Raw genomic sequence first — 21761 nt, forward strand, 5'->3', positions numbered from 1 at the left:
GAAAACCCAAGTCCTGATGTATGTTTGAAATGTAAAAGCATACAGAAAATCTCAGGGGGGGGGGGGAGCAATGAGAAAGATATAGAGCAGGATTAGTTTAAAAGACAGGCTGGAAAATGTGTGTGAATAGTGATTAAAAAAAATCCCATACACTTCTGAGAAAACATGGCAGAAGAGAATAAAATTAAATTATAAAAAAGAGGGGAAAATGCATTTAAAGGAACTTTCACTGCAGCCAAACTATCACTTAGTGTATGGGTAGTGTTTTCCTGTTACATCACACTGAAATCACAATAGTTTAGCCTAGTAAGTTACCACTTGAGAATCTTATAACAAACAATTAATGGAATGTTTAAGTAGAGTGACCACCTGGCCCAAGTTTGACAAATGTACTATATATTCGGAAGCAAAGGCACAGCTTGTAACTGCGCTAACCCTCAACAACATGAAATGAAACAAGGTTTTCTAACAGGGAGTTAAAATGAGTTTAATGGAAACGTGTTCCATACATTGCAAGGGAGCCACCAGCTCCATCTGTATCTACTGGAAGGAAAGCATGATGTGTGCTTTCCAGGTTTTATACTACGCCAAAAACCAAGGTTTTATTTTAAACAGATGTGAACGAATTAAACCCAATATTTTCAGGTATTTTTAGTGCACTATGATGCCATGTGATTAATACGTTATACCATGAGTGCGTGTTTCCACCTTAAAGATAGCTTTTTAGACATCTATTACAAATCGTGCCCGCTGTTGCCAGCACATTACAACTCTGCGCCCTGTATTGCTACTTTTAGCACCTGCTGGTGTTTTTAAAAGGACCCGCTTCTGGGGTGGCGCCGGCTGTGACAGCAGAACCCCCCGAGGGAATTCCGTGAGCGGCACAAGCAGGGCACGCGCCCGGCCTTTCCCGTTCTTTCCGTGCGGGAGGGCTCTTGCCAGGCGGCATGGTCCGAAGAAGGCAGGCGTTTCTGCTCAGCCCTCACCCGAGCTGACCCCTCTCAAGGAGCGATCGTTGACCCACTTGAGGAGAGGGGCATCCAGCCCTACACAAACAAACACCCCAGCAGTTCACCCCGGCAATCTCCCCCCAGCAGCCCGGGCGGGGGCGATTCCCGGGGTGGGGGTGTGTGAAGGATACAACGCCCGGCACCCCCTCCTGGCGTTGTCCGGTTTCAGCCCCATGCCCGGGGGCAGCGGAGCCGCACGGCGCCGGCGGCGGGGACGCAGTAGGAACGGGGCGCCCCGAGCTGCAGCCGGGGTCTCTGTCCCGGGTGGGGCGGGGGGGAGGAGAAAGTGCAAGAAGCACGAGCGTGCGCGTGGGGAAGCTCGCAGGAGGCGAGGGCGCAGGGGAGCGGCGGAAAGGCGAGGACGGGCCGAGCGCGGGCGGGATGGGCAGCTGGCGGGGCTGCGGGCGGCAGGGGAGTGGGCGGGGAGCGCGCGGCGGGCAGCCTCACGCGCCTCCGCCCTGCCTGACTCCCCCCCCTTCCCCTTCTTCCCGCCCGGCGGCGCCTCGCCTGCTCATCACGTGGCGGCTCTCCCCAGCCCCCCGAATTCCCGGCGTGGGGAATGGCCGCGGCGTGACTGTGACGCAAGCAGCGGGCGGCAGCGTCCCCGAGCTCGCCCGGGCCGCGTTCTGCTGGAGTCCGAGCGGCGGCAGGAGCGGCGCGAGCCCGGCCCCGCGGAGCAGCAGCAGCACTGTGGCCGGCAGAGCCCCGCGGTGAGTGAGCGAAAGTTCCCTCGAGCCTGGGCTAGCCAGAGCCCCGGGGGAGGGGGCAGCGGAGGCTGCGGCTCCAAGTTTGCATTACGGGGGCCCCACCCCCCTTCCCTCGCCGCGGTGCACGGCGAGGCGGATTCCGGGCTTCGCATCCCTTCTGGCAGCCCAGGCAGGGCACGGCGCTGTTTGTCTCCGGGAGAGCAGCGCCTCGCCGGGCAGGGGTTAGGACAGACCCGGTGTCTCTATAGTAACGCTGCAGCCAAGGGGTTGTTTTAGCAGGGAGATGGTTGACACACAAGAGGCAGCAGTTTCTACCGCTACCTTATGGGGCATCGATGTTCCTCCCCCCACCCCCTTGGCTGGCATCCTGTCTAGTATTGCCGCTTATTGTGTCTTCCTTTCAACGAGCCACTTCGTGCAAAACGGGCACGGAAAAAAGGCAGCATGACATACAGGGAGAGGTGGCGGGTGGGGTGAAACCAATACACAATAGAATAGTGTGGGAAGTGCCTGCTACCTCCCCGAAATCCAGCATTCAGGACTTGGACATCCTCAGCCACCTCTCTTGCTGGGTTACAGTGTGCTTTGGTTTTGCTGCTTGCTGAAATGTGGCTCCTTTGCTTTCCTCTCCTGATGACTTTCATCTGCAGGTGGTAAGTGAGGTAAAGGGTTATTGTGGCTGTTGTCAAAATGCCAGGCTGTGTTTATTTTAAACACAAAACAAAACAATGAAAAGGGAGAAGAAAAATTAGGAGGACGTTACTGGCAGCCACACAGTTTCCACAGGAAATGCTAGCATTCTTTGCTGAACTCTGCTTGCGGAGAAGAAATCGGTTTCAGAAATAACTATTGTTGACAATTTTCAGTGTTCCTTGAACTAAATCCTGAAATATAATAGTCTGTTCCTGTGGTATTTTGGCTTGCCTGTGAATAGCTGGTGAAAAAGGAGGAATGCTCCTGTTGTTTCCCTCTTAAAACAAGAAACAGAGCCCTGTACTTCTTATCAGCATATGATTGACAGGTATCAGTCAAGGAAGAATAGCACCCAGCTCTGTAAAGAAAGACAATGACAGCAGAAATAAAGCGGCAGAGTCCTGTGGCAGCTTATAGACTAACAGACGTACTGGAGCGTAAGCTTTCGTGGGTGAATACCCACTTCTTCAGATGCATCTGAAGAAGTGGGTATTCACCCACGAAAGCTTACGCTCCAGTACGTCTGTTAGTCTATAAGCTGCCACAGGACTCTGCCGCTTTTACAGATCCAGATTAACACAGCTACCCCTCTGATAGCAGAAATGAAGAGCCTCCTCTCTCCCCTATAAAGTGGAGCCAGCCCAGGGTTGTGTTTTCCAGATGAAATTAGGGTTTTATCTGAGGGATTTAATTAGAGCTAAAGCATATACATGGTGTCAGTTCACCAAAGTGCCACTGTAAAAATCATTTGCTATGAAATTTGAAGCCAATGCAAATTTATTTGTGTTCTGTTCTCAGCCCAGACATCCCTTATGGGAAAATGGTTTTAAACACTGTACATATTTTACTGGTACATATTGATAGTTAAAAGAAAATTTAAGAAAAGCTTGCTGTTTTTATACCATAATGAAATATTAGTAGAAACTGCATTTATTTAGTTCTAAGAACAGTAACTACAGGTCTATCTGATAGAAGGACTGCATCTTAGATTACAGTTAAATTAATCCAAGGCTATTCTAATAATACAGGGTTGAAATTTACAAACTGTTTACTCAAGCTGATATCAATGGGAGTCCTTGTACCAGTAAAAACAACTTGGATGAGTAAGGGCTGCAGGGTCAGGCTCTTAGCATATCAATTAGCTCTGAAATATACTAACGCTTGATTTCAGAGTTGCCAGCTCATATTTGATGTTTGACTTGAAGCCTCAGCACATGGAGACAATTGATTGTGAGCTTTATTTATTTATTTTTTACATAGAGAGTTAGGGCTTGGCAACAGAGGCAGGTAATGTGCACTATAAGGGTGTACATAGATCAGTTAATGTGCATCACATTAGTGCACTGTAGAAATCAGAAATCACACCCTTGTAGTGCATATTACCCCACCATGTAAAAAGCCCTAAGTTTCTAGCCTTATGGTTGCAGAGAAAAGCTTGGAAATATGATCCCAGTGCACCCTAAAGATTCCAAAAAAACAGAAGGCAAATAAAAACAACCCACATTTTATTAGTCTTTAAAATCTCATGATTTTTAAGCCATGATTTTTTGAAGGGCCTGACTCATGATTTTTAAACATTAGGGTTGGCAGGTACTGTCTCTTACTTCCTTTGAAGTCAATGGGAGCAGGATCAGATCCTCCAATTGGAAAATAAAAATAATTCCACTTGGTGCAGTTAGGTATAATCCTGCAAACGTCTATTTCTCTGGTCAGTCCAATGGCACGAGTTCCAATATAGGATCTAAGTCAAGTCAGTAGGACTACTTGAGTAAATAGGTTGAGCACTGAGCAGTATTTAACCCAATGTATAGAGAAAATATTTTTTTCATTATTAGCCTTTTTAGTTAGCAAAATGCCATTTGTAATAGAGCTAAACAGGCTACTCCTCTTTGCCCAATCATTAACTCAGTCATAACCCAGCAACTAAAAACATATTTCAGATCTTTACGAATTGCCGTGTAAATCTTCCCTGCCCCTTTGAGCTAGGAAAGCAGATGTGCTTTACAGCATGCCCTGAAGGTTTATAAAGTCTAACTGTTTAGAATGAGGGAATGGTGGAGGGCGAGATCCAAAGCTGAGCGACCCTCACAGAGAATATCCTGCTAGATGCCTTCTTAAATGAGTGGGTTTGTGGCAAGTAAGTTAGATGTTAGGTAATGCTCTCATTTGAAATAATTGTACAACAGAGTCTGCTGTTTGATAGTGATTCTCCTGAAATGGGGAAAATCATGAGAGTATGACCTAGCTTCTTTTGGGCTACATTTTGCCTTTAAGGTACAGAAAGCTTTGTCTAAGGCAGGGGTGGGCAAACTTTTTGCACAGAGGGCCACATCGGGGTTGCAAAACTGTATGGAGGGCTGGGTAGGGAAGGCTGTGCCTCCCCAAACAGCCCGGCCCCGCCCCCTATCTGCCCACCTCCCAGTTCCCACCCACTGCCTGCCCCCTCAGAACCCCCATCCCACCCAACCCCCCTGCTCCTTGTCCCCTAACCGCCCCCTTCTGGGACCCCCACCCCTAACCACCTCCTGGGACCCCACCCCCTATCCAACCCCAACTGCTCCCCATCCCCTGATCGCCCCGCTACATCCAACCATCCCCTGTCCCCTGACTGCCCCCCCCCCGGAACCTTCTGCCCCTTATCCAATTCCACCCCCCCCCCCCCCCGCTCCCTGCCTCTTACCGTGCCACTCAGAGCGGCAGGAACTTGCTGCTGTGCTACCTGGCAAGAGCAGCGGGCCAGAGCGCTGGCTGCGGGGGAGAGGGGACAGAACAGGAGGGAAGCTCAAGGGCCGGGCAGGATGGTCCCATGGGCTGGACGTGGCCCGTGGGCCGTAGTTTGCGCACCTCTGGTGTGAGGAGTGGTATGTAGGTGCACCTCATCAAGTGGACCAGTGGGAGGCAGTGTGCTTGAGAGAGGCGCCTTTTAGTGGGACAATGCTTGCTGTGGTTCCTTTTGTGTACTTTGAGAAGAACTAATTTGCAACGCGCTTTTATGAGATGCAGCATACCCCCTCGTGCTTCTAAACAGATCTTCTGGTCAGTATTAGGTGGGTGTAGTGGAGCAATGGCTCGGTTTTCTGCCTATCCCCCCACTTGCTCCGGAGGAAAGAACATTTTGGGTGATTCACTGAGCATCAGCAGCAGTGATCCAGGAGGCACTAACATGGTAGCATACAGGGAGGGAAGAACCTTGGTTCTCTCTGTGACTGCGTTAGCGCTAAGCACAATCTAGCCCTTTGATTTTTACTCTGACCTGAAATAGAGGCTTGCTGGCATGTAGTTATTTTAATAAAGTCTTTATAATGAACCAGAGTTGTCAACTCTTTGCTGTATATAATCCAGAATACTTAAGTATTTAACACAGTATGAAATAATCATTTTCACTGTCAAGATGAAAAATATGTCAAAAAGTATTTGAGAAGTGTTGTAGCTTGAATGAAGTGTGAAAACAAGTAGGCTGTCATAGTAAAGGGAGCTTGGACCCGGACAGTGGTGGTGTTGGTGTTTTGCCAGATACAAGGTATTTCTTTGTCAAAGGGGGCAGGGATGGCTCACATGGAGCAGGTGCATCATTAAAAACACAAGGAAATAGCCCTGCAACAACAGGACTGTTATCACTATTAAAATAGGATACATGCATCAGATACATTATTGATCCAGGTGTCACAGAGGAGTTCTTTGCTGGTGGGGAGAAACAGGCACATAAATAGTCTGGTAGAAATTCCAACAGCTGTTTATCTGTCTTGTAATTTCATCTTCAAGTGTAAAGTTACCAGTGATATACAATATAAAGAAGCTACAGTTACCAAAAATAGCGATTTATGCATTTCAACTTTCATAGGTTGGTCAGTATGGAGATCATCCTTTGCTATGCACAGGTCTTATTCTTGTTTTTTAAAGAACAGTTTAAGAAGTACGTAAATGCACCAAATTTGTGTTCAAAATAGTTTTGTAAGCAACACTATTGTGCTTTTAACAGCATTTTGTATTTTTCTATATTTAATTTTAAGATGTAAATAGGTTATTCTAAACTGTTCCTTTATCAGTACTTCCCCTCCCTCGCATGTTTTCTTGTGCATGCTAGACTGTTGGCCTTTTCTCTTTATCTGTATAAAGGGGAAAAATTGTTATTCTAAACACTAACTTTAATCAAATGCTATTATTGCTGCTGTTGTACATTCAGATATTGTTCTTAAAGCATATTCTTTAATTAAGCTGAGTACTAACCTATCATTTTGGAAACTCATGTTTTGAGCATTGGATACAATATAATATTTGTGCTTGTTGCTAGGACATGGGCAAAAACTGTTCTTTTGTTACAAAAAGGAATGATCAGGAAATGGATGTATGCTTAACACCATTATTTGGTTTATTTTGACTTAAAACAGATTTAAAATGTGAAGTAAATGCATTTTACAATCGCTAGTAAAAAAACAAATTTGAGTTTATACTGTATCTTTGAACGTGGTGCATGTTTTCGCCTAGCTACAGTAGAATTGCGATAACCTGGACTTTTTGGCTAGTGCTCAATATGTTTGAATTAATAGGTGTTCTGATCATAGGAGTCAATCAACAGAGACAGTATAATAGGGAAACATGCTGGCAGTTCATTAGAAGAAGAAGAAGGAAGAGAGACTCAGCTATTGAGTATCCTATTGTATAAGGCTTGTGTTATATAGCATCATGATGAAATGTTTGACTAAAGTAATTAGCTTGACATAAGCTACATGATGGTTGTTAATTTTTTTTCTCATGTATACTTTTTGTTATCTGTGCACAGCATATTAAGTGATCCTTAGGAAAAGGGGAACTGACTTTTAAAATATAAATATGATCAGGGTAATTGATGATTTAAGATTCTGGCTATTAGAAAGACACTGGCAAAGTGGCTAGCCCCACAAATTGGACTACCTTTGTAATTGCCCCGTACTAGAAGTCTTATCTTCAGTAATCTCTAAATCCATTTATTTTGCAAACCGGTTTTTGCTTGCTGCATCCATGTATGATATACTGTTAAAAATGTATCTGGAGCAGTTCATACATTATAGGTAAGGGTACGTTTTAGTCGCACGTGTTTTTACTAAAAGTCATGGACAAGTAGTAGGCAGTAAACAAAAGTTCATGGCCTGTGACCTGTCCATGACTTTTACTAAAATACCCCTGACTAAAACTTGGGGGAAGGGGGTTTGGAAGGGTGGTCCTGGGGGGGGGGGGGGGCATGGCCCATGGGGGCGCTGTGGGTGTTGGGAGGGAGGTGCGACCCAGGAGGGTGCTGGTGGAGCTGGGGCAGGCTCCCTACCCGGCTCCCGGGAAGCGGCGACCCTAGCTCCATGTGCTGCCTCGTCTCCACCACGAGCCCCAGTTCTGCAGCTCCCATTGGCTGGGAACGCGGCCAATGGGAGCTGCGGCGGCAGAGGCAGCACATGGAGCTAGGAGCTGAGGGAGGGGAGTTCCGGTCACCCTTCCAGGGAGCTCCCACCAGATAAGCACTGCTCAACATCCCAGCCCTGAGCCCCCCCCCCCCCCCGCCACCCAAACTACTGCTGCTGGGGGGCGGGATTGGGGGGCCCAGGACTGCTCCAGCAGTGGCCGGTGCGCCTGGCCCACCAGCTGCCCGAGCTGCTCAGGTGGCCTCCGGGCCAGGCGCACTGGCCATGGTAGAAGTCACAGAGGTCACAGAACCTGTGACTTCTGTGATCTCTGTGACAAACACGGAGGATAAGAGGCTGTGCATTTGCTTCTGTTTGTTTAATGTTAGTCTATCAAGCTGTACTTTTGCTAATTTGTTGATGTTGTTTATTAATTTCTGGATGCAAGATGGCTCTGTTGACAAATAATTTTAATAAGATTCTTGAAAATAAGATCTTCAGGGGTCTGACCATCTCAAGGATTAGTATGAGACTACTAAGCCTTATATCTGTTGGTTATCAGTATAAATCTGGCTTTTGTCCATTGTGACCAAAAGTAGGAGTTGTCTCATAAACGTTCAGTAGCCATCGTGAAAAGCATTGGTGGTGTCAGTTTAATTCCAAGCAGATAGCTTTTCACATCAAAATTGGCACCTTGAAACTGGTATTCTCATTACAATAAATCAAAGATTACATAGGCATAAATAATGAACTACCAATTCACCACCGAGAAGTAGTTCCTGAGGGTCTTAGCATATTAGTAAATAGTACATTGAAATTTATACTGTGATTTCCCATGTTGTACCCAATTTGTGGATAAATTGACCTGCAGTCTATCTACATCTCTGATCATTTCATTTAAAATCAGTGGCTCCTCTTACTCTAGGGGCCCCTTCAAACCATCCTCCAAGCTCCCATGGTGTTTCTCTTCTTCAAACCACTTCTGTGGACCTTAGTAGTGCTATGGGAGGTCTCCCCTAACCATTTACCAGGGAGTATGAACTGAGACAAGGGCTTCTGTGCACCTGCAGTTCACTTTTGAACATGCATCTAAGTTAGACAAGCATGCTTGAGCACTGCACCTTTGGTGTGCATTTTGGCTGTGATTCAGCAAAGCACTTAAACACACATGTCTTTGTTCAGCAAAGCACTAGAGTAGTAGTGGTTTCTGGATTATGGGATTCTTTGGTGGGGGGAACTAAAAAAAGTCTGTGGCAAATTCAGGTAAATTAAAAAAATAGTTGGTATTAGTTATTAAATAAAGCTTTGGGTGTGGGGGAGGTATTGTAGACTGTGACAGCTGTTGAGATTTTTGGTTTTGAGGTTTTTCAAGGGGGCATGAGAGATGGGTTTTGGTACCCATGATGCAGGAGAGGCTTTGGGTAGCTCTTTTTTCTTCCCAGTTTTAGGCCAATGCAAAAATAAGTTTGGAGTGAGAGGTCACGAATTCAGCAGCTGCTCCACAGTATACCGTTCCGGGCTCTGCCACGGCATCCAACAGGGATGGATAAGCATGTTACTGATAGTTTGAGGTTTCTACTGAAATTATCGGCATTGCAGTAGTTGGTACTTGTGTGGTTGCTTACATTATCATTTAGGCTCATGAGTTAACACCCCATGAAGCTGAGAATGGGAACGTTTGACACCTCTCTTAGGGCATGTCTTCACTAGCAACATTAAAGCACTGCCGTGTAGTCGTGGCACCAGCTCTCCCAGCACTATAAAAAAAACCCACCTCCATGAGGGGAGTAGCTACCACGCTGGGAAACTTGCAGCACTCAGGGGGGTATTTTTTCACACCCCTGAGCGAGAAAGTTGCAGCACTGTAAAGTGGCAGTGTAGACAAGGACCTTGTATTATTGCGTCATGCTCCCTGTAGACTTTGAAAATTGCATCAGTGTACATTTGGTTCCTGTATGGAAATTTTTCTTCAAAACCATAAGGGCTAGAGACTTTTTTATATAAAAGTTTAGAACCTGGAGTACAATTATGTAGCAGTTTCAAAAAGGGCAATTATATCGCTATTTATGAGGGAACATAAACACATGGTCTTGACTAAAGCAGTGACTTCAACTATACTGAAAGAACCTGTATTTATCACATTTTATAGAAATGTTTATCTTTTTGTATACATCAGGAAAGAGACCCACATTATAAAGAGCTGATTTGTTTTTTTTTTGTTGTCAGTCAAATTCTCTGTTATTAAAGTGTACCATATTCTAAGCGCTGGAATTTTTTTTCAAAAATATGGTATTTAGATATGCTGCTGTTTAAGACACTTCTTTATGGCAATAATATTTGACATTAATAGGTCATACACCAAAATTTGATATGGAAGTATTTGTAATGGAAATATGTTTGCTCTTCCTCCCATAAAAAGACCCCCAAATGTAATTTAAGAAAGTTAAGGCAGAAACCATAGTTTTTAAGGATGAGGATGAAACAGAAAAAAGGTGAGCTTGTGTAAATGTTCCATGAGCCACAAAAATATATTATGCAAAAACTATGGTGATAAATCAAAAATTAAGAAATAGGATGCAACAAAATGTGTTTCTAAATAACATGTGTTTTGGTGACAGAAGGTGAAGCTGAGCTGTTCAGGCTGGTGAAATGTCACAGCTTGCTTATATGCCAAGATAAAAATATTCTCTTTAGATAAATGACTAAATAGAAATAAATTCATTATTTTCCCCCATCCTTCCTCAAATTGCAGCTGTGGTTTAAAAAAAAAAAAGGCAATTGTAAAAATGTTACCTTATTGCTTCCATTACCTGCTGCTCAAGGAAAAATAGCAGCACTGTTTAGTGGATTAACTAGGAGCAAGGAATTCCTAATGCTGGCTCTGACTGATTTTAAGGAAGTCTTTCTGCCTCAGTTTACCCATTAGTAAAATGGAGAAAACCTGACCAGTGTACTGAATTTACTCATTATAAAGGGTGCTAATAGCAACATCTGTTTCTAATGTGGGGAGCTGATAGAGACCTAACACTTAGTTGTCTAACACTTACCATTAGAAATGACTCTTGCAATACTGTCTTGAGAAGCTCTAACACTTCCATTGTTTGCAGTTTGGATCATTGAAATTCAGCATTAACAAGGCACTGAGATCTTTCTTTGGTCCATGAAATATGTCTCATGAACAAAGTCCTTCTTTGGCCCATGAAATTCCATTCAATTTTGGCTGATGTATAAACTTTTGAAAATTGCTGTTTTCTTTCTGTTGCATTGTCAGCAAAATTTTGGCAGCATGTAAAAATAATAACTGAATATGAACATTGTAATGAGAGGCCGGGACCTGGCAGCACATGCTGCACTGAGATCCCTGGAAGCAAGACAGTCTCCGCAGGAAGAAGTTGGAAAGAGTTGGTGGTGGTCCATAGTTAGAGCAACAGCCTGGTACTTTGTAGACGTACATTCAGTTTACTGCTCTACCACAGATTTCCTTTGTGATCTTGGTCAAATCTCTTATGTCTAGATTTACAAAGGCATTTAGGTGCCTAAATGTATAGATAGGCATCTAGTGGGATTTTCAATAGTGCCTACGTAGGTTAGGCCACTGAACATCTATCTGCATCTTTAGGTGCCTAAACTCTTTTTTAAATCTGGCCCTCGGCCTCTCTCTTTGTACCTCTGTTCCCCATGTGTAAAATAGAGATATAGCATTCCTCTTCCTCATAGGAGTGTTGTGAGGATAAATGCATTGAAGATTGTCAGATACTCAGATATACTACAGTAATGGGGATCATGTAAGTACCCTAGATAAATAAGATAGAGTGGAGGAGAAAGAACTGCATTGGGCTCCCCCACCCAGCAATCTTTCCCTCTGGAGGTGCTAGGTAGGTAAGAAGCTCCCGCACTTCCTGGAACAAGGGAAGAGAGAGGGCCAGGCCAGGCTCCCCTCCCAGATTCAGCAAGTCACCTCAGCAACCCATTCCACCCCGCCCCCGGGGGAATGGCCTTTTGCTGCCAGCTAACATAGTTAGTCCTATATTTCAAGTCATGCTCAGATTAAGGGAATAAATTTTATACATGGAACTGTTACAGTTGGATTTTTTTTTTTTTACCTTTTTCTTTAAAAAAAAAAAAGTAGGAAATCACGTACAGAATTTTTAAAGTATTGTCATTTAGGTTACAAAGTCAAATACTGGAAAGATAGGAAATGCCAGAATTAAGCCTGTGGTCCCATAATTCATACCCATTGTGGGTATACATTGCGATACAGTCTTCAATGTGCCTCTTTCAGTGCACAGAATGCACAGTGCTCCTATAATGAATCAGGGTTGGGTGGTGGACAAAATTGTAAGCTGTCATGGGATAAAAAGGATGGTCCTCTCACGGATCAGTAACTGGTTAAAAGATAGAAACAAGGAGTAGAAATAAATGGTCAGTTTTCAGAATGGAGAAGGGTAAATAGTGGTATCCCCAAGGAGGTCTGTAGTGGGACCAGTACTGTTCAAAATATTCATAAATGATCTGGGAAAAGGGGTACACAGTGAGGTGGCAGAATTCTCAGATGATACAAAGCTACTCAAGATAGTTAAGTCCCAGGCAGACTGTGAAGAGCTACAAAAGGATCTCTCAAAACTGGGTGACTGGGCAACAAAGTGGCAGATTAAATTTCATGTTGATAAATGCAAAGTAATGCACATTGGAAAACATAGCCCAATAATAATTATAAAAGGATAAGGTCTAAATAAGCTGTTACCACTCAAGAAAGAGATCTTGGAGTCATTGTGGAGAGTTCTCTGAAAATAGTCACTCAATGTGCAACAGCGATCAAAAAACCTAATGGAATGTTGGGAATCGTTAGGAAGGGGATAGATAATAGGACAGAAAATATCATATTGCCTCTATATAAATCCATAGTATGCCCACATCTTGAATACTGTATGCAGATCTGGTCGTCCTATCTCAAAAAAGATATATTGGAATAGGAAAAGGTACAGAAAAGGGCCACAAAAACGATTAGGGATATGGAACAGCTTCCATACGAGGAAAGATGAATAAGACTGGGGCTTTTCAGCTTGGAAAAGAGATGACTAACGGGCGATATGATAGAGGTCTATAAAATCATGACTGGTGTGGAGAAAGTAAATAAGGAAGAGTTATTTACTCCTTCTCATAACACAAGAGCTAAGGGTCACAAAATGAAATTAATAGGCAGCAGGTTTAAAACAAACAAACGGAAGTATTTCCTCACACAATGCATAGTCAACCTGTGGAACTCTGCCAGAGGATGTTGTGAAGGTCAAGACTATAACAGAGTTAAAAAAGGAACTAGATAAGTTCATGGAAGATAGGTCCATTAATGGCTAGTAGCCAGGATGGGCAGGCATGCAAAACCATGCTCTGAAGTGTCCCTAGCCTCTGTTTGTCAGAAACTGGGATGGACGACAGGGGATGGATCACTTGATAATTACCTGTTCTGTTCATTCCCTCTGAAGCATCTGGCATTGGCCACTGTTGGAAGACAGGATACTGGGCCAGATGGACCATTGGTCTGACCCAGCATGGCTGTTCTTATGTAGGATCCTTGCCTCATTTGTCCTCTAAATTAGAAAGTGTTTGGATTGTAAGGCGGGGTCTGTAGGAAGAGAAGGAGTGGTTAAGACAGGCAAATACCACATGGGACTGCTCAGTTCTATCCGTGCTTCTCTTACAGTCTCCCTATGTGATGCTGAACAAGTAACTTAAGCCAGAATTTTGGCAGGTGGCTAATTGTGTGTCCAGTACCTCTGGTAGTGGTTAAGTGCAGGTCTGAAGATTGGGAGTCATGATGTCCTGAGTTCTGAGCTGTGTCTGACAGTGATTCCTTTGTCTCTTTGTCTCCGTTTCCCCATTTGTAAAATGAGGTATAATCCCCTTTTATTTTGTAGTGGAAATAAATTCATTAATGCTTGTAAGGTGTTCAGATAGTATAGTGAGGACACTAATAAAGGCAATGAGGAAGTGAATCATTTTGCATTCATTGCTACAGAAATACTGGATTGGGTGCAGTAAATGAGGCAGGGGCTGCTACTTGAAGGGTGAGGAGAAACATTTCTGAATAGTGGCCCTGTTCCCTGAGTACTCGCCTGCTTGTGCACTGAATGAGGCAGAGGTCCTGGGGAAAAATAGCATGTGATGTGTAATTAAGACTGTATCTTACTGCATATGCACAGGGGTCTAAATTAAGAAAGCACGGGCAACATGAATTCAGCCATTTCCTAACTCTCTAGTGTTTGGCTTCAAAACCTAGACAAAGTTCTTTTAATGAAATTTTTAAAAAATATAATTGTTTTGAGATTCTCTAAAGCAGTGTTTCCCAAACTTGGGACGCCGCTTGTTCAGGGAAAATCCCTGGTGGGCCAGGCCGGTTTGTTTACCTGCAGCGTCCACAGATTCGGCCCATCACGGCTCCCACTGACCGCCGTTCACCCCGTGCCGCTTCCTGCAGCCCCCATTGGCCTGCAGTGGCGAACCGCGGCCAGTAGGAGCCGCGATGGGCTGAACCTGTGGACGCGACAGGTAAACAAACTGGCCCGGCCTGCCAGGGGCTTTCCCTGAACAAGCGGCATCCCAAGTTTGGGAAACACTGCTCTAATGGAAGGCAAAAAGTACAAATGATTATTATTTTATTTAAGTCATGTCTGCTGCATGCTCAAAACAAATTTGCTTGTTTGTTTTTAACATTAGCAACACTATGAAGCCAGTATACTGTAGCTGCAGAAGTACAAGCTACATTCGCAAAAAGAAAAGGAGTACTTGTGGCACCTTGGAGACTAACATATTTATTTGAGCATAAGCTTTCGTGAGCTACAGCTCACTTCATCGATGAAGTGAGCTGTACCTCACGAAAGCTTATGCTCAAATAAATATGTTAGTCTCTAAGGTGCCACAAGTACTTCCTTTTCTTTTTGCAAATACAGACTAACACGGCTGCTACTCTGAAGCTACATTCTCTTTCTCATTAATATAATTCAGGTAAGCTGTGATTCCAGAAGGCCACATTCCGATTTCAGTTATATAGGTGTAAATCTGGAGTAATTCCAGAGAGGTCAGTGGAATTATTCCAGATAGGGATGTAAAAGTTTAACTGGTTAACTGGTAAGCATCAGTCTTATCAGTTTCGGTTAACAATTAAACTCCGCTGCTGCCCGCATCCAGGACCCAACTGCCACCCCATACCCGGCATCCTGGTTGCCGGGCACAGGACCCGAAGAACTCCTTAATGGTTAACCGTTTAACTGATAAAATGTTAAAAGGTTAAACGGTTGCTATTTTTAAACCCTATTGACATCCCTAGTTTCTGCACTCAGTAAGAGTCTGGAATTATCTTATTATTTATCTCATTTATTATTTTTGATGTCTTAAAATTAACTGAAAATAACAGTATTTAACTTTTAAACACTCCAGCAAACTCTAATACACATCCCTCTTATAGGAGGTGATGTATAAGGCTGGTCATTTGTTTATTATGCAGTGGTGTGTTTCTCTTTTTTTCCTTTGTTTATTAGGGTTTGCCAAATGATACTTACAGATGATACCTGTAATATTCCTTTTGCAGATGGCAGAGCTGACAAACTATAATGGACTAGGTTGTTCAAGTCAGAAAAAAGGAGTATACAAAAGGAGAGGAATTGGTAATAACAGCATGGCAGGACAGGGAAAGAAGGATGATACAACAGACGGGACAATATGGAAAGAGACTTGGTTCCAGCAGTGTTGCTGACATTCAGTGCGTTTACATGCGAGCAAGGAGATAGAGGATTTTACACAAATTATGGATAAATTTGGGAGATACTATAACACCTGGAGATAATATTACTTAGGAGAGACATTATTTTAAATTAATAATTAATGGTAATATGAAGCAAAAATCATCTCAGTATTAGATATAGGACATGCATTTTTGGCAAGCAAATTTAGATGAGTTAAGCTCTAAATAACTTTTAATACACTGTTTTAATGTTACAATTGTAAGTGAATGCCATTTGGCATTAATTCTGTTCCCAAGATATTTTAAAAAGTGATCACACAAACCATTGCGGGATTACAAGACATTGAAATTCTAATGGGTGATTATTTAATTTGGCTCAGGAAATTTAGAGAACACAATGAAGGATTTAGGGAAATGTTGCAGAGGTACCTCTCTGTGAACTTAAAAAAAATCTCAACCAATCCATGCCTCAACAGTAGCTATTTGTATTTGACATGAGTTGAGCAAAGATATTTTAATTATTGAATCAGTTAAAATAAAAGTTCTAGTTCAATTATCCATTCCACAATGTAAAATGTATCTGAGGAGACTTTTGGGGGTGATTAACTTTTTACAAAATTAATTCCAGATCTGATTATGGTCAGTAAGAGAATTGCTAGAAAAGGACCTTGCCTAGTATTGGGGAAAACAGACAGAAACTGACATTTTATTAGTTAAATCACCATTTCAGAATATTTCAGATATAATTACAGTGTTTACCTGAACTTTTTACGTTGTTAAGGCTACAGTTTTGGCATAGAATTTTTTAGTAAATTTCATGTGTGTGTGTCGTCGTCGCCCCCCCCCCCGCACATGAAGTCACAGAAAGGTCAGCAAATAATGTAGTTTTCACTACATCAGTATACCCACAAGCATGATGGGGGGTGCTGAAAGGTAAAGCTGAGGGCAGGGAATTGGCGAGAAAGCCCACCCTGTATTGGCAGCTCCTGTCGCAAAAGGCTGGGCCTGGGTTATGTAGTTCATCAACTATTCAGGAGGCATGGTGTAACTGACACTTTACAATATGTTTTTCATCTAGAACAAGTAATGTTTGATGTAAAGAGTAATGGCTTATGACAGAATCACACTAATTTTGGAAATTCTAAATGTGAATCAAGAATTCTTTAGCATTCAGACAGTTAATTTGCTCTGCATTTTTTGACTGTACATTTAAATAGCCACACAAGCTTCTATTGTTTCATTGCTTACATTAACAGGGTATAGTTTGTGTCAGATAATTTAGGAGCACTGTAAGTTGATCTCCTGATTATCATCTAGTAGCTTGCCTTCCGTGTTAAGGAAAAGGAATAAGCAATGGCTTTTATGTGAAGTTCATTGTATTTCAGTTGCTAGTAATCTTTGAAATAATGAAGTGAACTACAGATAATCTTGACATGAAATAGTACATCATTTTATGTTTCTCTTTCAGTGTTCCAAGCAACCATGACTTGATCCATATAAGTCTTTGGTTCACTCTCAAATCTGAGTTTAATGGAGGATTTACAGAAATGTTGGACAGCACAAGTATTTGTGTATGATTGATGCAGTGTTCTGTATATATCCTATAGTTCTGCATTATAAATTATTTGGTGTTTTAGTATTAAAAACAGATGATAACATATAGCTTTAGCATTATTATATATGCACAGGAGATGGATACAGTAGATTCCACTTATTAGCGACCTCTCTGTTCCCAGGAAAAAGTTGCTATGATTCAAAGGTTTCCAGGGCTTCAGCCAGGGAAGGAAGTGCCCAGGACACACCAAGCCCAAGCCACTAGGGCCAGGCCAGGGCTCAGCATGGTGGGCATAGAGAGGACCCATGCAGCCCTATGGGCCCCCAGTGTCCCTGCTCACTGTGGGACGCCTCAGCCCTTCCTGTGGCTGTCCTGACCTCAGCCTCCCCTCCCAGATATGGCAGGTTTGCGGGGTTGCAGCCAGGGCACACAGGCCAAAGACCTGTTCATAAGCAGCAAGCCTGTTGCCAATATCAGAATCCCATTAACATTAAAGTCAATGGGATGGGATTGGTTCCCAGCAAAATGTTCCTGTTAATCAGAAGTTGTTAATATCAGGATTGTTATTAAGTGGCATCCATTGTATATGCATATATAGTGTGTGTGTCTGTGAATGCTGAGCATCCTCAAAATGTGCTAAAAATGTGTTGTTCATTGGAAAATAACTGGTAAAATCATCTGAAAAATACACATTCACAATTTGTTAATATTAATCTCTAAATGCAGATATTTACCCATTAATTTTATTTTTAGTGATGTTTTGAAGCTTTGAGAATTCCTTTGAGTTTGTGAATTTGCTGCATTGACACTGATATTTAAAGTAGCCTAGAAAATGTAGAGAGGTTAATAATAAATATTGTTTTATATTGTTAAGACTTTATATTGTTAAGACAGGTTATAAAGGTTTATGAAAGATGGAAATCAAGGTTGCAGGCTTTTGATTTGAAAATATCACTTTGTGAATGCAACTTTTGTGTTTTACTTGCAAAGTCATAAATTCAATCTGAAATTACAATTATCATTGTATATGTATGTTTTTTTAAGAGGTGCAGTTTTCACTCAGAGTGAATGTTGCACTAAAATTTCATAGCAAGTGGAGAAAGAAAGTCTATATCTTTTAAGCCTATTTTGTTAAGCAATATTTTCAAGTCCGTGTCCAGTTCTTGAGAATGACAAAAGTATAGATTTGTTCAGTTGTAGTGTTTTTGCACGCTCAGATTTCTAGAGAGAACTTTGTCAAACAAAGTTTGTATATGGATGTGCTATTTTAACTTGGGTTTAGAATTATAATTAAATTACCAGTATTCAAAACAAATGTATTCAGAGATATTTTTGGTAGGCTTGTTTAAGAAAATATTTTTGTAGACTGTGAAAATTACAATGAAACACTTACTAGCTGTCCAATTTAAACATGAAGCATTATACATTAATTGCTCAAAAATATATCAGTGTCATAGTTACCACTGTATTATGCATGCTTTATTTTATTATTGATTGGTTTAGGTTTTGTTCTAACTTAACTTATTTCCTATTCACATCTTCATAGGTACTGTAATTCTTTCTTTACTTGGTTCAGTGTTTTGTCCTTAATTTTAGTCTGATCATTTCTGTCTCATGTCTTTGATGTTTTTCTAACATTTAAAAAGGAAAATGTATGCTTTCTTGAAGGAGCTGTAACTTGTAGATTGTTGAGTGCCTTTTGTGAGTTCAGAGTTCATATTTGGGACTAAATGTACTGCAATGTGAATAATCCCTTAGTCATCTCACTCATTTCAAGGAGATCACTTATGTAAGTAAAGTTGCAGTATCAACCCATTGGCTTAGATTTGGCTCCTACTGTCATGCTGCCTGGTATGGGACACAGCTAAGAGTGCCGGTCTCAGTTCAGAGTGCCAAAAAAATCAGGGCATGCACCCCAAGCTGGTGGTATATTCTATTAAGATTTCACCAAATCAGTAACAAATATGTGCTTCCAAAATGCTGTACTAGCTATTATGGAGCCACAGACAGTCGCCGTCAGGCCCTCTAACCCCTCATACACCACCCAGAAAAAAAAAAAGACTTCTATGATAAATTATTATTAAAACCACATGTATTGGGTTCTTCCAGTTCCAAAGAACCAGACACTCAGCCCATATCAATATGTACTTCTGGATCTCACCCAAAAACCACGCTGGCAGACAATTTTTTAGGAAACTAAACTGAAGGGGTGTGGGGGTGTGTGTGTTATTAAATGGTTAAAGTGAATCATATACATTACAGTTGATTTTAGAGTTTGTAGATGAGAATAATATCGGTAATGTTAAATCTGCTAGTTTGCAGTAAGTCTTTCTGGATCACCCAAAAGATTGGGGGTCCTCAGTCTATTATTCAAAGCTTCCCTTTGTTAGAAATCATAGTTAAGGCTGCGAGTCTGTCACAGATGTCATGGATTCCATGACTTTCGGGGACCTCCGTGACTTCTGCAGCAGCCGGTGTGGCTGGTCCAGGAGCAGCTCAGACAGCCCCTGGGCCATGTGCACTGACTGCTGCAGGGGCAGTCTCAGGCCACTGCCCCCAGCCAGCCAGCAGGAATTTGGGTGTGGGAGAGGGCTCAGGGCTTGGGCAGGGGTTTGGGATGCGGGAGGGGATGAGGGCTCTGGGCGGCGCTTACGTCAAGGAGGGACTCCACAGAAATGGCTACATGTTCCTCGACACCCTGGTATCCCTGGCCCCCTGCCCCAGAGCACCCAAGTTTTAATTAGGGGTATATAGTACAAGTCATGGACAGGTCACGGGCCGTGAATTTTTGGTTACTGCCCATGACCTGTCCATGACTTTTACTAAAAATACCCGTGACTAAAATGTAACCTTAACCATATCCAGAGATGTGGAGCAGGAAAGAGGCATGAAGGTGATATCACATCTGATGAAGTGGGTTTTAGCCCACAAAAGCTTATGCACAAATAAATTTGTTCGTCTCTAAGGTGCCACAAGGACTCCTCGTTAGTCTCCAGTTTGGAACATAAGAACGGCCATACTGGGTCAGGCCAAAGGTCCATCTAGCTCAGTATCCTGTCTTCCAACAGTGGCCAATGCCAGGTGCCTCAGAGGGAATTAACAGAACAGGTAATCACCAAGTAATCCTTCCAGTGTCACCCATTCCCAGCTTCTGGTAAACAGAGGCTAGGGACACCATCCCTGTCCATCCTGGCTAATAGCCATTGATGGACCTATCCTCCATTAATTTATCTAGTTCTTTTTTTTAACTGTGTTATAGTCTTGGCCTTCACAACCTCCTCTGGCAAAGAGTTCCACAGGTTGACTGTGCGTTGTATAAAAAAAATACTTCCTTTTGTTTGTTCTAAACCTGCTGCCTATTAATTTCTTTTGGGGACCCCTAGTTCTTATGTTATGAGAAGGAGTAAATAACACTTCCTTATTTACTTTCTCCACACCAGTCATGATTTTATAGACCTTGATCATATCTCCCCTTAGCTGTCTCTTTTCCAAGCTCAAAAGTCCCAGTCTTATTAATCTCGATTCTCTCTTCATATGGCAGCCGTTCAATACCCCTAATCATTTTAGTTGCCCTTTTCTGTACCTTTTCCAATTCCAATATATCTTTCTTGAGATGGGGTGACCACATCTGCACGCATTATTCAAGATGTAGACCAGACCCCTGGGGGACACCACTTTTTACCTTTCTCCATTCTGAAAACTGACCATTTATTCCTACCCTTTGTTTCATACCTTTTAACCAGTTACCAATCCATGAGACCTTCCCTCTTATCCCATGACAGCTTACTTTGCTTAAGAGCCTTTGGTGAGGGACCTTGTCAAAGGCTTTCCCAAAATCTAAATACACTATATCTCCTTGTCCACTTGCTTGTTGACCCCCTCAGCCTCAGCCCATGTGCATGGAAAGTTACTGTCACAAACATGGAATCAGGGATCACATGTCCTACATGCCCAGCTGAATCCCTGGGCCTCCATTGTCAATATGCTCTCTAAGGCATCATGAGGAGAGCCCCATCGGAATAGTTGATTATCCTTAATGGCCCATCTACCATGGCTGACTGATCTTAGTGTAAATCTGTCTTATCCAGGAACACAACATGTTTGAGATACAAGCACATAACAAAGATTCATAACTTCATATACAGTGAGAATGCATGCATATAAATAGGATAACATTGTTCAACAGATCACAATTTTTCTAGTAGTATCTTACAAAGCATAGTTTGCATAGGATTTATCACAATTGTGCAACAGGGGTTCTGCATTAGTGGTTATACCTTAGTGTAAGAATGGTCATCTTTCTTTTTATACAGCGTCACACCTACAACTGAAGGTTGGGATCCAAGTACAAAAGCTAAAAATCCAAAGAAGTTTTATCCTTCCTTTTTCAGTTTTTAGAATGTATTTAAGTTGATTGGTTTAGTGGGGAGGAGAGCGAGAACCATATTATGTGGTGATACTATAAAACTAGATTTATTAAATTTAATTTAGATTTTCAATGGTAATGTGAAAAATGTAAGTTTTAGAAGCAATAATAATAAGAAAACCCTTTTCCCCCTTAACAAGAGATGTTTGAAGACAGTCAGGATGCTGAAAAACTAAAACATTTATAAAAAATCCAATTAAAAACATTTGCAAATCCCAATTTTGCTACAGACATTGAACCCCTGGAAAGCAATATGATACATA

General features: G+C 42.4%; 1 protein-coding gene across 3 annotated transcripts in view; it reads left to right on the top strand.

The window, feature by feature from the left end:
- The first annotated feature begins 1581 nt into the window (after positions 1–1581).
- Positions 1582–21761, top strand: part of SNCAIP (synuclein alpha interacting protein) — a 100268-nt gene continuing 80088 nt past the window's right edge. For 2 of the 3 annotated variants that reach the window (XM_084628242.1, XM_084628244.1), the window contains exon 1: positions 1582–1720. The gene's annotated coding sequence lies outside the window, so the exon portion shown is untranslated. Of the gene's footprint in view, positions 1721–2351; positions 2371–21761 lie in introns of those variants that run through there. The other variant, XM_084628243.1, reaches the window with a different exon arrangement.

Source organism: Lepidochelys olivacea, assembly GCF_965140295.1.
Source record: "Lepidochelys olivacea isolate rLepOli2 genome assembly, chromosome: 5".
Lineage (NCBI taxonomy): Eukaryota > Metazoa > Chordata > Testudines > Cheloniidae > Lepidochelys > Lepidochelys olivacea.